Here is a 16081-nt window from a genome sequence, read left to right as displayed (position 1 = left end):
ATGAGTGATGGGGATCAAGGAGGTCACTTGTGATGAGCGCTGGGTGCTGTGTGAAAGTATTGATTCACTAAATTCCACATCTGAAACTAATGTTGCACTATATTTTAACTAGCTAGAATTTAAATAAAAACATGGGGAAATATTAATGAAAATAATAACAGCGACCAAAAAAAATGACTTTTAAACAAAAAAGGAGCACAAATACTGGTGGAAAGATGTCAACTTGTCAAATTCATTTGTTAACAGAACCATATCATTACCTTAGTTCTAAGGATGTAAATATTTTCTAAGTTGCCTTCTTTGTCCTCTTTAATTTCACAATTTAAGATTTCCCCATCATCTGATCATTTTTACTTTCCTTGTGGAAACTGAACCTTTCCAAACTTAAGTAATATGTAAGGTGAACACATATAAGCTACTTTAAATTTTTTGAAAGGATAATAAGAGGAAAAAATAATGTATATCTGGAAGCCCCGTGGGAAGTGGACACTCCCACTCAGTGTGGTTGGCCCCTCCATCCAGTGTGTGTCCCAAAAAGCCCCTCTGCTCCAGTGTAACATGTGTCCCTTTGTGCTAACACGCCTCCCTTGCCTCATCACACTGTGCGCTTTGGAACACCCCAACTGTATAGTAGTGCTTGGCACACAGTAGGTGCTTAACATGTTTGTCGAAAAATGAAGGAGTGTAATGAAATACTTCCAAATGACTACTATCATGATGAGGACTTCTGAAATCCTGTGGCATTCATAGCATTTAGTGACACATGGTGAGGGCTGGATGAACACTATATGACTGCTTCTGTTCTGTAATGTTGGCAGAAGTTAAATCGTCATTTATGGGATTTAAGAACTTAAAAAGAACTAGTGTAGACCATCTAGATCAATATCCCATCATACCAATGAGGAAATCAAGACCCACAGCTTTTATGTTGCTTGTCCCAGGTGGCATGGCTGATGAGGGGAAGTTTCTCTCAGCTAATCTCCTCCCCTTCTTCAAATCTGGGGTCATTTCCCACTTTCTTGATGAATTCTCCCTGTCAACTGCATTCTGCCCCTCCTCTGGCACCCCAATCCCTCTCATACCTTCCTTTCCTTTTCTCTACAGCACTGGGGTTACTATTCTACTCATTTTTATGTAACTGTATCCATCTCTGCCACGCGTGTCCCTCAGCTCCACAAGGGTAGGTGGGGATCTTTGATGTATCCCAGTCACCTAAACGATGACCTGGCACATGGTAGGTGGTCAATATATCTTTGTTGAATTAACCCAGGACCAAAATCCAGGTACTTTTACTAATCAAGTCCTCGTCAGTCTTTCCAAAGCTCAGAGATGTCTTTCCAGCACATGGAATGAGATGCAGCAGATGAGGAAGAGGATTATGAGTTTGGTAGCAAATGCGGTCGTATGCATGGTTCTCACACTGCACGTAGCATCTTACACTCCATGAGAGTCCACCCAGGGCAGGAGGCAGCAATCTTCCTGATGTGTGCATGAAGCTTTGAAGAGTATCCAATTTACAAATGGCCACTGCAATGCTATCCTGTTCCTTATGTAATATCTGCAGAGTAGGGATCTGGTGGTGCGGAGTGGATCAAAGGGGGTGGAGTGAATTTAATAATGTATGATCACAAATGATCCACAGAGCCAAAATTTCATGTGAGAACTGGATAAGTGTTACTCCAGCTTAATTTTCTCTCTTCCATTTAAAACTCATTTGGACTCAGTCTGTTTTGAAAAGTTAAATTAATTCATTTTTATATTTTTGAGGCAGGGTAATGCTATTTGCCATAAATGTAAAATCCACAAAGATCAGGTATATTTTCCAAACTGCATTCAGAACATATACACTATTAGTAATTAATATTAATAATTCAATCTAGAAATTATTGGCTATATAATATCAACTAACTTAATCATGAGATTATAAAAATTAGTAACATCATGAGTATTAGATGACCTTTCTAAAATCTACTAGTTTATGACAGGACATAAAGCCAAATACAATAATAAGAACCAATTATATTAAACACAGGCTTATCATTTGCTCAAACTAAGAATATCACCATATGAATATAATAGATGAGTCCCCCGATGCAGGCAATGTATATACAGGCATACACATATATATGTAAAAATACTCATATACTGCACACATACATATATACATTTATTTGGGCTGCTGTAAGACAGTACCATAGACTGGGGTGGCTTATAAACAACAGAAATTTATTTCTCACAGTTCTGGAGGGTGAGAAGCCCAAAATCATAGCAGTGACAGATTTGGTGTCTGATGAGAGCTAGCTTCCTGGCGCATAGATGGCTGTCTTTTCTCTGTGAACTCACATGATGGAAAAGAACAAGTGACCCCTCCTGGGTCTTTTTTTATAAGGACACTAATCCCATTCATGAGGGTTCCACCCTCATGAACTAATCACATACCAAAGGCTCTACCTCTAAAAACCAATACGTGGGGATCACTATTCAACATATGAATTTTGAAGGAATACAAACATTCAGGCTACAGCAAGCTCCTCCTCCATTAAGCACTGGGGGTAGAATGATGAAAAAAATACCTGGTCTTTGTCTTCATGCAGCTTTTAATCTAGTGAGAGACAGACATTGCTAGGAATATGGAACTACTATGATAACTGGATGGAAAATTATGGAATGCTACAGAGAGAAGACAGCATTATCTTATTACTTTTTTTAAAACAGAAACATACAAAATATCAGTTTCTTTAAACTATAGATATGTCAAACATGACAATACCTTTCTTCAACTACATAGTGGCTACATTAGATACACACCCATATATAGTTAAACATATATGTGTGTATATACATATATGCATACCTAATGGTTATAAATAGAAAAGGCAAGGAACGAAATGATTATAGATTAATATACAATTTCTATAAATTCCTTCATCTGGATTCAGAAATATGTGTATTTTCATACCAACTTTGCATCTGCTAGCCCTGCCCTAGTCTTCTCTGCATTTGTGGGTCCTTTTGAGAAAATCTGCAGTCACTTAATAAACACTGGCCTCTTTCATGCAAAGCATTGGGTTACTCTCTGAGGAAGGACAGACCATCTCCTCAGTGAGCTTGCTGGCAAGAATATCAGCACAAGAAAAAGGTGACAAAAAGGAATAAAATAAGTAATAAACAGAGGGAGAAATATAGAGAAAAGAGTAATTAGCTACTAAACAAAAAAACTCTTACTATTTAGAACTTTATATCCATACTCACTGAACTTTTTATCACGTAGTAGATTTAAATCCATGAAATACATCTTAAGAATATTTCTAAACTTGTTATTGAGTAACCTAGAATGCTGATTCTGTGTTATGCTATAAAGCATATTAAAGCAATACATTTTAGACTACTTCCAGGTATAAAAACCTACATTTAATAATCTCTTCAGGTAACAACAAATTCACACTACCAGCTATTGCTTTCTCTGTTCCATTCTGGGTGCTGAACTGGGCAAATCATGCGGGAAGCCAATAATTATTTGGAAACTTTCCCAAGTACCCAGAAAATCCATTAAACAGAGAAGCCTTTCCCTTTGGTTGCAACTTTGCAAGAACCAGTGTTGACTCAGCTAAAGCACTGACTTACAGCTTAATGGCTTAATGTTAATTTTAACATGCTGTTTCTCTGACTTTACTAGGTATCAAGAAAAAAATAGATTTAGATTTATTTCTTTGACTCTTTATTTTAAACATAAATTGGAAAATTGCTATTTCAGGAAAATCTTCTGGCATAGAAAAATCTACCAAAATGCTGTTAAAATATTCAATTAAGAGGTTATCAAAGTGATAATACACAGGGGGGATAAATCTTTTGAAATATTTTTATTTCAAAATGAAGACATTGAAAGCACAAGAAATCTAAAAGTTCTATAAAATTTCTTCAAAAATATTTTGTGTGTGTAGTAGCAATAAACATGTGTGCCCCCAAAAATGATTATCAAGTAGCCAATACAAATAGTAGCCATTTTAATCTTGTTTTAATTACACATGTTGCTTACTTGACTTCAGTGTTTACTCAGGGACTAATTACCACATGTGTAAGTTCTGAGCAGTATGTTTTCACACACTTATGGATTAAAGTTTATTGAACAACTTAAACAAGAATTCTCCCTACTTTTTCCAAACACTGTCGACTCAAAAGGGACAGGGACATTACAGGTAAAAACACAGAAAGTCCACAGTCCATCGCATATGAAATTAACAAGGCATCTTAGAACAGGGAGCGTTCACTACAGTCAAGTGTGTCAATTAGGTGAAGAAGGTGGGAAAAAAGGTGTCTTACCTTGCTCACTATAAATTTAAAATAAGAACACCATTGAAAACATATCCTTGAAGTGAGCAGATTCCCACTTCTAGATGATTCTATTTGTAACAGTGCTCGCTTTGCCTCCTTGCTTTGCCTTGTTCCTAGAAAGCACTGGGAATGATGTTTGTGTTTGTGTATTTGGCTCAGAGTTACTGAATGGTAGTGAAGGCACAGGTGAACGAGAGATATGGCAGTTAAAGATAGGTAGGTGTCCTTACAAGTCGCAATAGGCATTACGTAAATTTCTTATGTTCTTAGTTATATGACTATATTTTTTCACTATGGATTTATGATTATCTGTGACTAATAATGTTACTAGGAAAAATAATTAACATTTTCACACAAGGGTCTTTTTTTCTGTTTTTTTGCTTTTCTTTTTAAGAGGAGAGGGGTAAATTTTAAAATTTTCTTCCCTTGTGTAATGTGCGTTATGAGTAATTCTTACTTTCTCTTGAAAAGTGTCATAAATTAGGCTGACAGGCTTTAAATCTCCAAAACCTGCATATGAATATTTTTAATTCTCACTTTGTCTTTTATGGCACAATCATTAACAAAGGGTCTTATGGCTTAAAGTCCTGAAAAGCTGATTAGATGATTAGTACTGTACTTCGCTGAAATTGTTTTCATGTAAAAAAAATACCTTATCCTAAAAGATGAATAAAGTAACAGGTTTTTATAGACTGCCCACAATATATTAAGATCAACCTTGCTTCAAGACCAAGCTTCTTGAACTTTAGCCCCTTTTCTTATATCTATTTAATATTGGCCTGTACAGTAATTAAATCAGTGAAAGAAATGAACTCATAAACAATTAACATAAAAGTGTTTTTAAGGGAAAGAGGGGGCCCCCAAAGGGTCATGGGATGAATCGCTTTAGAGGGGAGTCAGGAGGGGTTCTGTGAGCTGAGATCTGAATAGTAAGCAGGAACCAGTCACATCAAAAGCCAGGGACAAAGCTCTCCAGGTACTGAGTGAGAAATGAAAATTCTCTGAGATGGGAGTAAACATGGTGTTTTCAAGCTGGAAAGAAGCTGAGGGGACTGCAGTCTCACCGTGAGGAGAGTATGGTTTGGGATGAGGTGGAAAGAGTAAGCAGAAGGAGACCATAGTACTTTATATTTGGTCTATAGTACAGAGTTCAGATTTTATTCTAAAAACATTGAAAAATGGCTAAAGATTTTGAGCAAGAGAGTGCTGTAAGATGATTTACAAACACAAAAGACCACATGACTACTGGATTATGGTGTGCCAAGGGTAAAGATGAGATCTTTCGGAGGGTCTTGAGGTAGTTTAGGTGAGAAATCATAGCGGTGTGGACCAGGATGCTAGCAGTGGAGATGGGTGGTAGAGACAGACAGAGGTCCACCAATTAGGGGGACAAAGAAAAAGGAGCTAGAGACGGCAGCACTTGCTGACAGACTGGATATAGAGGTTAAGGGAAAGGGATATATCAAACACACCTTCTAGATTTTTGCCTTGAACGAATGCATGGATGATGGAGGCATAAATAAATTGAGGAAGATCAGGGAAAGGACGGGTTTGGGCAGGGGAAGAGGGACTCAAGTTGTCCCTTCGGCATCCAACATATGCCCAGCAGGTAGATGGATTTACTCATTTGGTACTCAGGGAAAAGTACGCTGCTAGAAAGTTTTGGGATCATTAGCACACAGTGCTATTTTTAGCCATGGACCAGCTGAGAACGTCTGGAGAAGGAGATGAAGGCAGAGATAAGGAGCTAGCCTGGTCTGAGCTTTGGAGACTCTTAGCAACAACAGGTAAGGTGAAAAGAGGATGCAGAGGTCATATATTTATTTTTTCTCACGTAATTTTTTAAAAAAATCTAAATCAATTGCAAGCATTTAAAAATAGGAGACATTTGCATGAAAATCTGCATTTCTGACATCTGTTGTAAAGTCCAAAGACCTGCTCTTTTTCAATTGGCATGCGTACTGGACAACATCAGCGGGAACCAATACCCTGCTCCCCTTCAGAATGGAGCATGCGTGCACAGCACTGGCATGGTCTGTTCCACTCCCCGGTGTTCTCAGCACCGAGGTGCACCCGTCACTTCCCTCAGCCCTGCTGCCCACCTGGGTATTTGCGTTCAACTTAGCTTTCATTTGTTTCGGTTCTCAACACTGGACACATTATAGGTTATCAATTTCATTGTTTATTAAGAAGCAAAAGATCCCTTTTGCCTCCACGATTGATTCTGTGATGGTATTATCTTGATGTCTTGCATGCTAAGTGAAGACATTAACTATACCAGTGTATAAAACCAACAATGTCTTGTCTGCAAATTATGGATAACTGGACCTTACATCTCACCACAAAGTGGAAGTGGTCTGAGCAGAGAGTCAAGTAGATTTGAGCTCTAGCCCTTTACCACATAAAGACACATTTCCAATAATTAAAGAGTGTGTGGTTAATTACAGCCAAATGAAGAAGAATGACTCATGCTAATGCTTTGGTTTCCCTGTACCCTTTGAAGGAAACCTGTATTACAATTAAAATCTTGGAAAGTGTGTTTATATTAAGAATGTCATTGACCATATTAGTGAAATATTCAAATTTTATTTTTCATTTTTTCCTGTAATATATTCCTTAATCTATCACTGTGATAATCCAATTTGTTTTTTAGTCTAAAATTATAAGAATAATTACTATTTTTTATGCATAAGTCTTTGATAACATAGATAAATTTAAACTCTGAAAACTATTAACCAGAGCAGATAACCCTGAGTTGATAACAATACTGTCTCTAGTTCTGGGGTGAGTTATATTGGACTTAGCAATGGCAATAATATTAATTAGTGAATATTAACATTTAAAACTATGTGTGATGCACAAGAGAAAATGCACTACCTAGGTCATCTCATTTAGTCCCCACCACAGCTCTGTATGAAGGTGGTTATCCCCACTGAAGTTGAGAGAGGTTCAAAGCTTGCCCCTAGTCATATGGTTATTAAGTGGAAAGCTGAGATTCAAACTTAGGCAGGCTGCTTTCATGCTCCTAAAACAGCTTCCGTCTAAGCCTTTTCTTAGAGACTGTTGAGTCAATCAGTGGGTAAAAATGGCTCTCATTTTATTCCATTCAATTGATATAACTATGTCTCAGAAGAAATCAAATCAGTATTAAAAAAAAGTTCAGTGTTGGACCTTGGAGAAACTATTCTTTTTTTTTTTTTTAAGATTTTATTTATTTGACAGAGAGAGAGACGGTGAGAGAGGGAACACTAGCAGGGGGAGTGGGAGTGGGAGAGGGAGCAGCAGGCTTCCCGCCAAGCAGGGAGCCCGACGCTGGGCTCAATCCCAAGACCCTGGGATCATGACCTGAGCTGAAGGCAGATACTTAATGACTGAGCCACCCAGGCGCCCCTGAAGAAACTATTCTTATGAGAGGTATTCCTATTTCTATTTTTTTAAAGATTTTATTTATTTATTTGAGAGAGAGAGGGAGAGAGAGCAAGAGGGATTGCACAAGCAGCAGGGAGTGGCAGAGGGAGAAGCAGACTCCCCGCCGAGCAGGGAGCCCGACGCCGGGCTCAATCCCAGGACCCTGGGATCATGACCTGAGCCGAAGGCAGACACTTAACCGACTGAACCACCCAGGCGTCCCTAAATTCTGTGGTCTTTTAGCGCTCCATACAACACCTTTCTTCTGCTACTTTGTGAGTAGTTGGTCTTACAATTCAAGTGAGGCAATTTGTGTGGATTTTGTGTTGTGTATGAAGATACACGGCCGAAGGCAGACATTTAACTGACCGAGACAGCCAGGCGCCCCAAGAACCATTCCTATTTCTTGGAGAAACCTGACCACCGTGGTGATTCTGAGGAGGAGTTAGAGACGCAAGGTGGGGCGGTGACTGCAAATGAATACATGCCATCCCTATCCACAAATGAAGACTATCTGGAACCCCCAGGGAAATGGAGGAGACATGAAGAAGTTGGAATATATATATAGGGTTTTTTGAAAAGGCTTCAAGGTGGTGTTCCTGAAGGCACTCCTGTCCTGTCCAGCACTAATAGGTTAGAAGAATCATCAAAAGTTGATGAGATGTGGATTTCTCAGGAACCAATGCCTTCTAGGAACTATCTTCAGAAAGAGCACAGGAAAGAAGTCAATGTCAAAGATAGCAGCCAGTTCGCATACCTGCCACACTCTGGACCTCAGTAAATGTTGGGCAGTAAGAGCCACTGGGAACTCACAGTGTGCCAGGCACGACGCTAAGTTCTTAGTGAATCACCTCACTTAACTCTCACAAGAAACCTAGGAAGAAGGTGGCTTAACTCCATTTTACTCATGAGGAAACTGAGTCACAGAAAAGTTAAATAACACAGTTCAAGAGTCCATAAGCTTAACCAGTAAATTATAACTACCAAAAAAACAGATGAAAGAATCATGAACGTGGAAAAGCAAAACCCACAAAGAACTTAGTCAGCAGACAGAGTTAGACACCCTCATCACACTTTACTTCTTCCTGCTAGAAAAAAAAGATGAAGAAGAGACGGAATATCTTTTAGGATACTAACACAGCTTCAGGTTTACCTCTGAGAACAAAGAATTTTAAACAGTGGATCCCCTAAAGCTACTTGGAGGCTCCCAATGCTTGTTTCAAGCAAAGAAGCTCACCTTTTATCAGATTTATGTGGCAAAATTTTGTCTAAGACATCCTGTGGGAAGAAAAAGTTCTACCATACCAGGGGAAAAAAAAAAAATCTTTTTTTTTTCCAAATAGTGCCATAGATCAACCTCGAGGCTCCAAAACAATGATAACATTTATCCTTATTTTTTACTATGAAACTTGGATAAGACAATAACATGGTACACATTCATGATAAACATCACTCAAAACAATACTATAGTTTGGTGTTGGGCAGTTTCCCATTACAGAATCAATTTAGCTCTAAGGCAAGGAAGGCAGATGGGTATGGTCAATACCCAAGAGCAAGCTCCATAGCACATCACAGCAGATAATGCAGGTCTTGACAGAAAGGACACATGCCATTTAAGGACATTGTGAAACCCCAATTCTAGGCAATTTGATTTAGCTGTAGATTGATAGGAGCTAGCAGGGCACACATTATACGATAGTTAGAGAGAAGGGGAGCCCCGGCTGGGGGCAGTGTGGAGAGAGGTATGTTCTTCTAGCCTCTGAGTCCAAAAGGCAGGGTCACAGATGGTGAGAAACGGCAACAATGACTTTACAGCGAAGAGCAGTCTTCACTTACCATATTTTTAGCACTGGACTTTTCCTTTATAGTCAAAGCTAGACAACAATCAGTACCTTGGTCAATGGTTTCTTAAAAGAATAGGGAAAATGAACTAAAATTTGCATGCTTTGAAGACATGTTTAAAGATAACCTTTTTATTAACAGAGCCGTAGGTCTGCAAGCGTGTAATCCTGCAATCACAACAATATACTGTGGTCGTGGCTACCAGTTTCTTATATATCTCTCCAGAGATACTTTTGGCAAAGTTTTGTGTTTACTTATTTGTCAATTAAATTCCATCAACTATTTTATTTAGTGCGAGCATAGGTGATTTATTTGCACAGTTCAATTTTTTTTTAAATATCTAAGTATACACAATGAAAATCTCTCAAAATTCCTCTGTGAGATCTCCACCTCACCTTCCCACAGGCTACCGAAGTCATTAGCTTCTTGCGTCTCCTGTAAATCCTCTCATCTAGTTTAAGCAAATGTAACTGTGTCTTTTGAATTTATACAAATGGTAAGCAGCACAGGCACCCTTATGTGTCTTCAGGTCAGACTTGAAGCTCCAGATGAGAGCAAAGGTGGGCTGCAGACAAATCCAAGATGGTCTCAAACCCGCATCATCAGGTCTTGCCAGAAAGGACACATGGGAAAGGGGCCAGAGGACAGAGGGCAAGAGCGGATCCTCACTAGAGCTCGCCCTCCGCCCTCTTCAGGTCAGCTCTTCCTGAGCTGCTGAGGCCCAGAGGAGACTGACCGACAGACTAGGAGCAACCAGCCCTCCGAAAGGACACTAAAGGCTGAGTGGGGAGAGAGGGGGGGCCAGGACAGCGGAAAGGGCCCTCGTAAAAGTTTCTGATGCACAGCTGACTACACACAGCAAGATCATGACCAAACAATGGGACCTTTGGACTCCTGATGAGCAACTTCAGGACAAAACTAGATTCATTCCAGCCTGACGGAAACAGATTCATGATTCAGAGTTAAAGGTGAATGAGTAAGACGCTCCTTAATTTCTTCCTAAATTATGTAGTCAACTCAAGTGTAAGGAGTAAAGTACAATTAGAAACAAATGTCTAACCAATGTATTCTGCTTATGGGGTTTTTCATGTGTATATTTAATCGTTTCTATAAAATGTTTTCATCTTCGAACTACATCATGACATAAAGCAAATGCAGCTGCCCCCCATGTCTGCTGCCCTAGGTAGGTCAGGCTTTGGGCAGCACCAGCCCATGTCAGGCAGAGATACCTCGCCTGCCAGGCACTACCCTGGAGTCCGAGGAACAGTGTTAACAAGGTATGGCCCAGAGAGACACACGGATCACTTTCCAAAGATTAGGGTGAGCAAAGCCACAAGGATATACACCCATCTTGTTTGCTCATCCTCCAGCAGGTTTGGCTCATGGCTGGTATTTTGGCCGTGAGGGTCTTCACCACAAGCATTTTTGCCGCAAACGTTTTCATGGTCTGATTGGTGGTAAGGCAATTGTGCCATAAAAGATAAAATCACAAAAAAAAATTTTTTAAAGGGACATTCATGGGGCACCTGGGTGGCTCAGTGGGTTAAGCATCTGCCTTCAGCTCGGGTCATGATACCGAGCTTTGGTCCTGGGATCAAAGCCCTGCATCAGGTCCTGCTCAGTGGGGAGCCTGCTTCTCCCTCTCCCACTCCCCCTGCTTGTGTTCCCTCTCTTGCTGTGTCGCTCTCTGTCAAATAAGTAAATAAAATCTTTTTTAAAAAGCGACATTCATTTAAAAGGATATAATGAAACATGAAATATGAATAATAAAATTAAAAAGATTTTATTATGAAATACAAAATATTTGAATACATTTAAAATGTGTGTAGAGTCATGGCAAATCTGAGCAAAGAACTGATTTTATTCTGTGGATTACACCTAAGCACTCGTCTTCAGAGTCTTTCATTCATGGTATTATGCCTTTTTGTGTGTGTGGTATGTATGTATGTATGCATGTATGTATTTTGCTCTTGGTTCATTTCCTTGTTCAGCATCTTACTTTTTCTTTCTTCGATAAAATTTCTTCCTTCATTAAGAGACTGACCAGTTTCCAAATACTTGAACGCACATTTGTAACTTAGGTTTTTTTTTTTTTTAAGACTTATTTATTTTATATATATAGAGAGAGAGAGTACAGGAGCAGATTCCCTACTGAGCACAGAGCCCCCACAAGGGGCTCTATCCCACGAACCTGGGATCATGACCTGAGCCAAAATCAAGAGTCAGCTGCTTAACCAACTGAGCCATACAGGCGCCCCTGTAACTGAGCTTTGTGTTGCATTGTAAAAGTCTGCTACATTGTTGTTTGTTCTTGGCATATTGTCACCTGTCCCTTAATAGACATTCCAAAGTTCTATGGGAAACATGGGTTCAAACTCTGTGTCGCTGTATGAAGGCTAAGATTTATATGACATAAAATGGGAATATTGCGTCAATGGAGAAATGAAACCAAACTGTCCACCAATTGACAAAACCAACAAACTATCAAACCAAATGGGCAACCAGTTGTTTTGTTGTGTTTTGTCTTATCTTTCATGGCAAAATTCCCTTATGGCCAATTATTTATGCAGCTAAAGATTTGCAGTAAAAATGCCTGCCGGCAAGCAAGGCTCCAATGAAAACTCCCTAGCACCAGTCTGTCTACCCACAGGAAACTAGCACCTTCCACAGTGTGAGTCTTACACATCCAAACCGCCAAGTGGCAACAAATACCACAAAAATAAGGAACCATTTTTTAAACCTGGTACAGTTTTCTCAAATGACTCATCATGGAGCTGATGACTGAGTCTCTGCCTACCAGTTTGGAATGTCAGGAAGGAATTAGCTTTTTCTTCAGAGTGATGAAAAAATTTTGGTAGTTTCTCAACACTGTGAAAGTAATTAATGCCACTGAATTCTACACTTAAAAATGGTTAAAATGGCAAATTTCATGTTATGTACATTTTTACCTCAATAAAAAGAATTCAAATGATGTTGGCAGTTTTTTTCTTAGGAGAGGAGTATTTTTTTTTAAAGATTTTATTTATTTATTTGACAGAGAGAGACACAGTGAGAGAGGGAACACAAGCAGGGCGAGTGGGAGAGAGAGAAGCAGGCTTCCTGCAAAGCGGGGAGCCCGATGTGGGGCTCAATCCCAGGACCCTGGGATCATGACCCGAGCCGAAGGCAGACGCTTAACCGACTGAGCCACCCAGGCGCCCCAGGAGAGGAGTATTTTTAATGTCCTTGTTTAGCCATCTTAAATATATTGCCTTTTCTCTTTTTTTGCATTTTACATTTTATTAGTCTAGGAAATTCAAAAATCTTGACCCTAATCCATCCATACCCCAATGAGAAAGTAACCAACACTAAGACTTAGTTATTTTGCACAATCCACAATTCACTGTAAAAAGACAAACTTCATAACACCTTCTCTTTTTTCTGTCACGTGTATTTCTTTGGCAATGAACTGCCATAAAAAATGATTATACTTTTAAAAGAATTAAGAGCAATAGATAATACTCCAATACCATATTTCTACATTGTTTTTCTGCAGCTAATTACTTGTGTCCTATTGTCTGAAAGAGTTCATCTAAATGACACAGCAATACAAAGATGAGTTGTTTGGTCATGCAGTTGCTTTCATAATTTGGTGAAATTGAGTGATGTCCTCTGGATTTCACAGCAGAATTTGTGAAATAATAATGAGGCCCTGCTGTTTCCCCTGGAGACAACTATGGTCTTTGAAGGACATCAAATCTTTCAAGTCACAGTCATTGACACTCACTAATAGAAATATGAAATTTCTGTGACTTACAAATTAAACTTTTAAAAAATCCAGTCCTTTAGAAAAAAAAAAAAAAAGATAGCAGGAAGGGAAAACTGAAGGGGGGGAAATCGGAAGGGGAGACAAACCATGAGAGACTATGGACTCTGAGAAACAAACTGAGAGTTCTAGAGGGGAGGGGCGTGGGGAGCTGGGTTAGCCTGGTGATGGGTATTAAAGAGGGCACGTACTGAATGGAGCACTGGGTGTTATACGCAAACAATGAATCATGGAACACTACATCAGAAACTAATGATGTAATGTATGGTAATTAACATAACATAATTAAAAAAACAGTAAAAAATAAATTAAAAAATCCAGCCCTTCCAAAATGAGCATATGTATGCTGCCTAGTTTTTTCTTTTATATTTTTTATTAAAAAAAAAGGAAAACAAGCAGTGCTCATTCTGATGATTGAGTTGTATTTTTATCTTTTGCATTTTATTTGCTTTGCAACTGCCTATTGATCAAACAGGTTGATTTAAACATTACTTTCAAACTGCTTAAGTATTTGCATCCAAAGATGAGATTCGAGACTTACTCTAGGCAAGCCGGGTGCAAAGTTGGTCATCGGCACTCATGCTCAGTTCCCTTTTCTGCTCTTTGTCCCTGCCCTCTCCCCTCTCCAGCTGATGTGTTTACTGGCTCATCCCCATCATGACTACCCACCATGGGGAGCCTGACAAAAATCCCAAAGTCAATGTTTCCATGAGGCAGACCAGTCAGTGAAACACCCAAAGATCCTGACTCACTGACCAGTGCTCCCTCCTATGTCTTCTTTGTTCTGCAACAGGCCACTCTTGACAAAATGCTCAGTGCTGTATGATCTGCAGTGTCGATCTTCTAAATACAAGCAAACCAACAAAAAACATTGTTCTCAATGCCATGCTGGTGGTTTAGATTCATGAACACTGATGGCTTTCAGCCATGCACTTATGGCATTGATTACTTCCACGCCACAGCCCCCCCACCAAAAAAATAAGAATGGCAGAATTTTATACATTCTGGCAGGCCTGTTAGAAAAATTATTTTGTGGGAAATCAGTGGATTTTTGGTATCTGCTCTATTCTCAATATTATACCACATAAGTCATCATCTACTCATAAAAAAAAATCACCTAAAAAAATCAGAAGGCTACACTACTAAAATACTACAAGATGAGGTACAGTAAACCACAGAAAAAAAATTAGAAGTCCCATCCCTTGCACAAGACCTTTGATCTTTGCTTTAACTCTTTAATTTATGAAACAACTCAGGCCTTCTATTCATTCTGGAACACCTTATGATTATGTGAAACCACAGAATAATTTCTACATCTCCTTTATAACACAGGTGGCATTTTATGTATTTTTCACCCCACAGGATTTAAAGCTTTATAAGAAAGTGGAAGGTTAACGTATGCCAAAATTATCCTCGTTATCAGGCAGTATCGTATTTGAGAAAAACTGGAAGACCTATGCAGTAGGAACAGTTAGCCGTGAGTGCATGCGTAGCTTTTGATCAGACATGATTCTAAGTGCTCTGTGTCTATGAGGTCAGCTATATATGATAGATGCTACTACCCCTAATTCACATATAAAGAAATTGGAGCTTAGAGGTTGCACAACTTGCTCAAGGCTACAGGGCTAGTAAATTGAGGAGGTGAGGTTATAACAAGGTATCACATTGCAACCCTTGTTCCTAACTACTATAATGCCCCTTATCCCTGTGGACTTGGATATTAGTTTTGACTTTAAAGTAAAAATCTTGTGAGCATCATGAAACTACAACCTCCTGAAGCTCTGTGTCAGGTCTCAGCTCAAGCCTTGGAAGTGTCCTTCCAGGTACCAGGTAGGAGCTGTTCCCTACAACCTTCAGGCATTACTGAGCAGTCTACAGCACTTTCCTCCTCCTGGAAAGAGGACACGTGGACGCAGTCATTAGGGATATTGAAGGGGGAAGATAACAGGTAGGGTAGAGTTGGAGAGATTTACCTTTCATCCCTTATGATTCTATGATCCTAAATAAAAAGATAAAGAATAAAATATAAAGGAGATGCTTAATGAGCTGGATTTATGATTCATTTTAATTAAGCCATTATCCTCTTATTTTATTATCTATTTTAAGAGGGGGCATTAATGGCTTTGTTAAACTTTTCAGTTTCTGAGGATTGGGGCTGACTTATAAATGAAATATGGCCATTTTAAAATACTCATTCTGATCGCTGTATGTTAAAAATATAACCACTGCATCTATTTTTGGACACTTACTTTAAAATCTGAATCCTGTATACGCCGTTAACTAAGTTAAGTTATGGGATCTGTCCGGAGGTGAGTGGGTACTCTTCCTGAGCTGTGTATCCTAAATGATTCACGGCCAAGATTCACTCAGTCCCTACCTGCCCCAGGCAGGAAGGACTGCAGGGCTTCATGAAAGGCAGCTTTTGGCAAGCTTCAAAAGCTGTGTGTAGATGCGAAGGTGCATCTGTGTCCAGGAGTTTTTATATTGCTTTCTCATTTTCAAATCTTGCACATCCCCAGGAGACCTTGTCAAGGTCGAAAGCACAATAAGCTAACCGGGGGAAACCCCAGAGAAAGCCAAGATGTGACAAGCACAGCTGGCTCCCTGGAGAACGGCAGCCCCACTGACCTGGCAGGATTGGACTATTGCAGTGCTGTCTGGAAAGCTAGCTCATTCTTGGAGGAGGGAGGAGGG

The 16081-nt window shown here is 39.4% G+C and overlaps 1 protein-coding gene across 4 annotated transcripts in view; it reads left to right on the top strand.

Moving 5' to 3' along the window:
* Positions 1 to 16081, top strand: part of HAPLN1 (hyaluronan and proteoglycan link protein 1) — a 76420-nt gene that overhangs the window by 45439 nt on the left and 14900 nt on the right. The window lies entirely within an intron of this gene.

The sequence above is a fragment of the Zalophus californianus genome, chromosome 5 (assembly GCF_009762305.2).
Source record: "Zalophus californianus isolate mZalCal1 chromosome 5, mZalCal1.pri.v2, whole genome shotgun sequence".
NCBI classification, from domain to species: domain Eukaryota; kingdom Metazoa; phylum Chordata; class Mammalia; order Carnivora; family Otariidae; genus Zalophus; species Zalophus californianus.
Note: the sequence above shows the minus strand (reverse complement) of the source record. Positions and strands in the feature narration are given on the sequence as shown.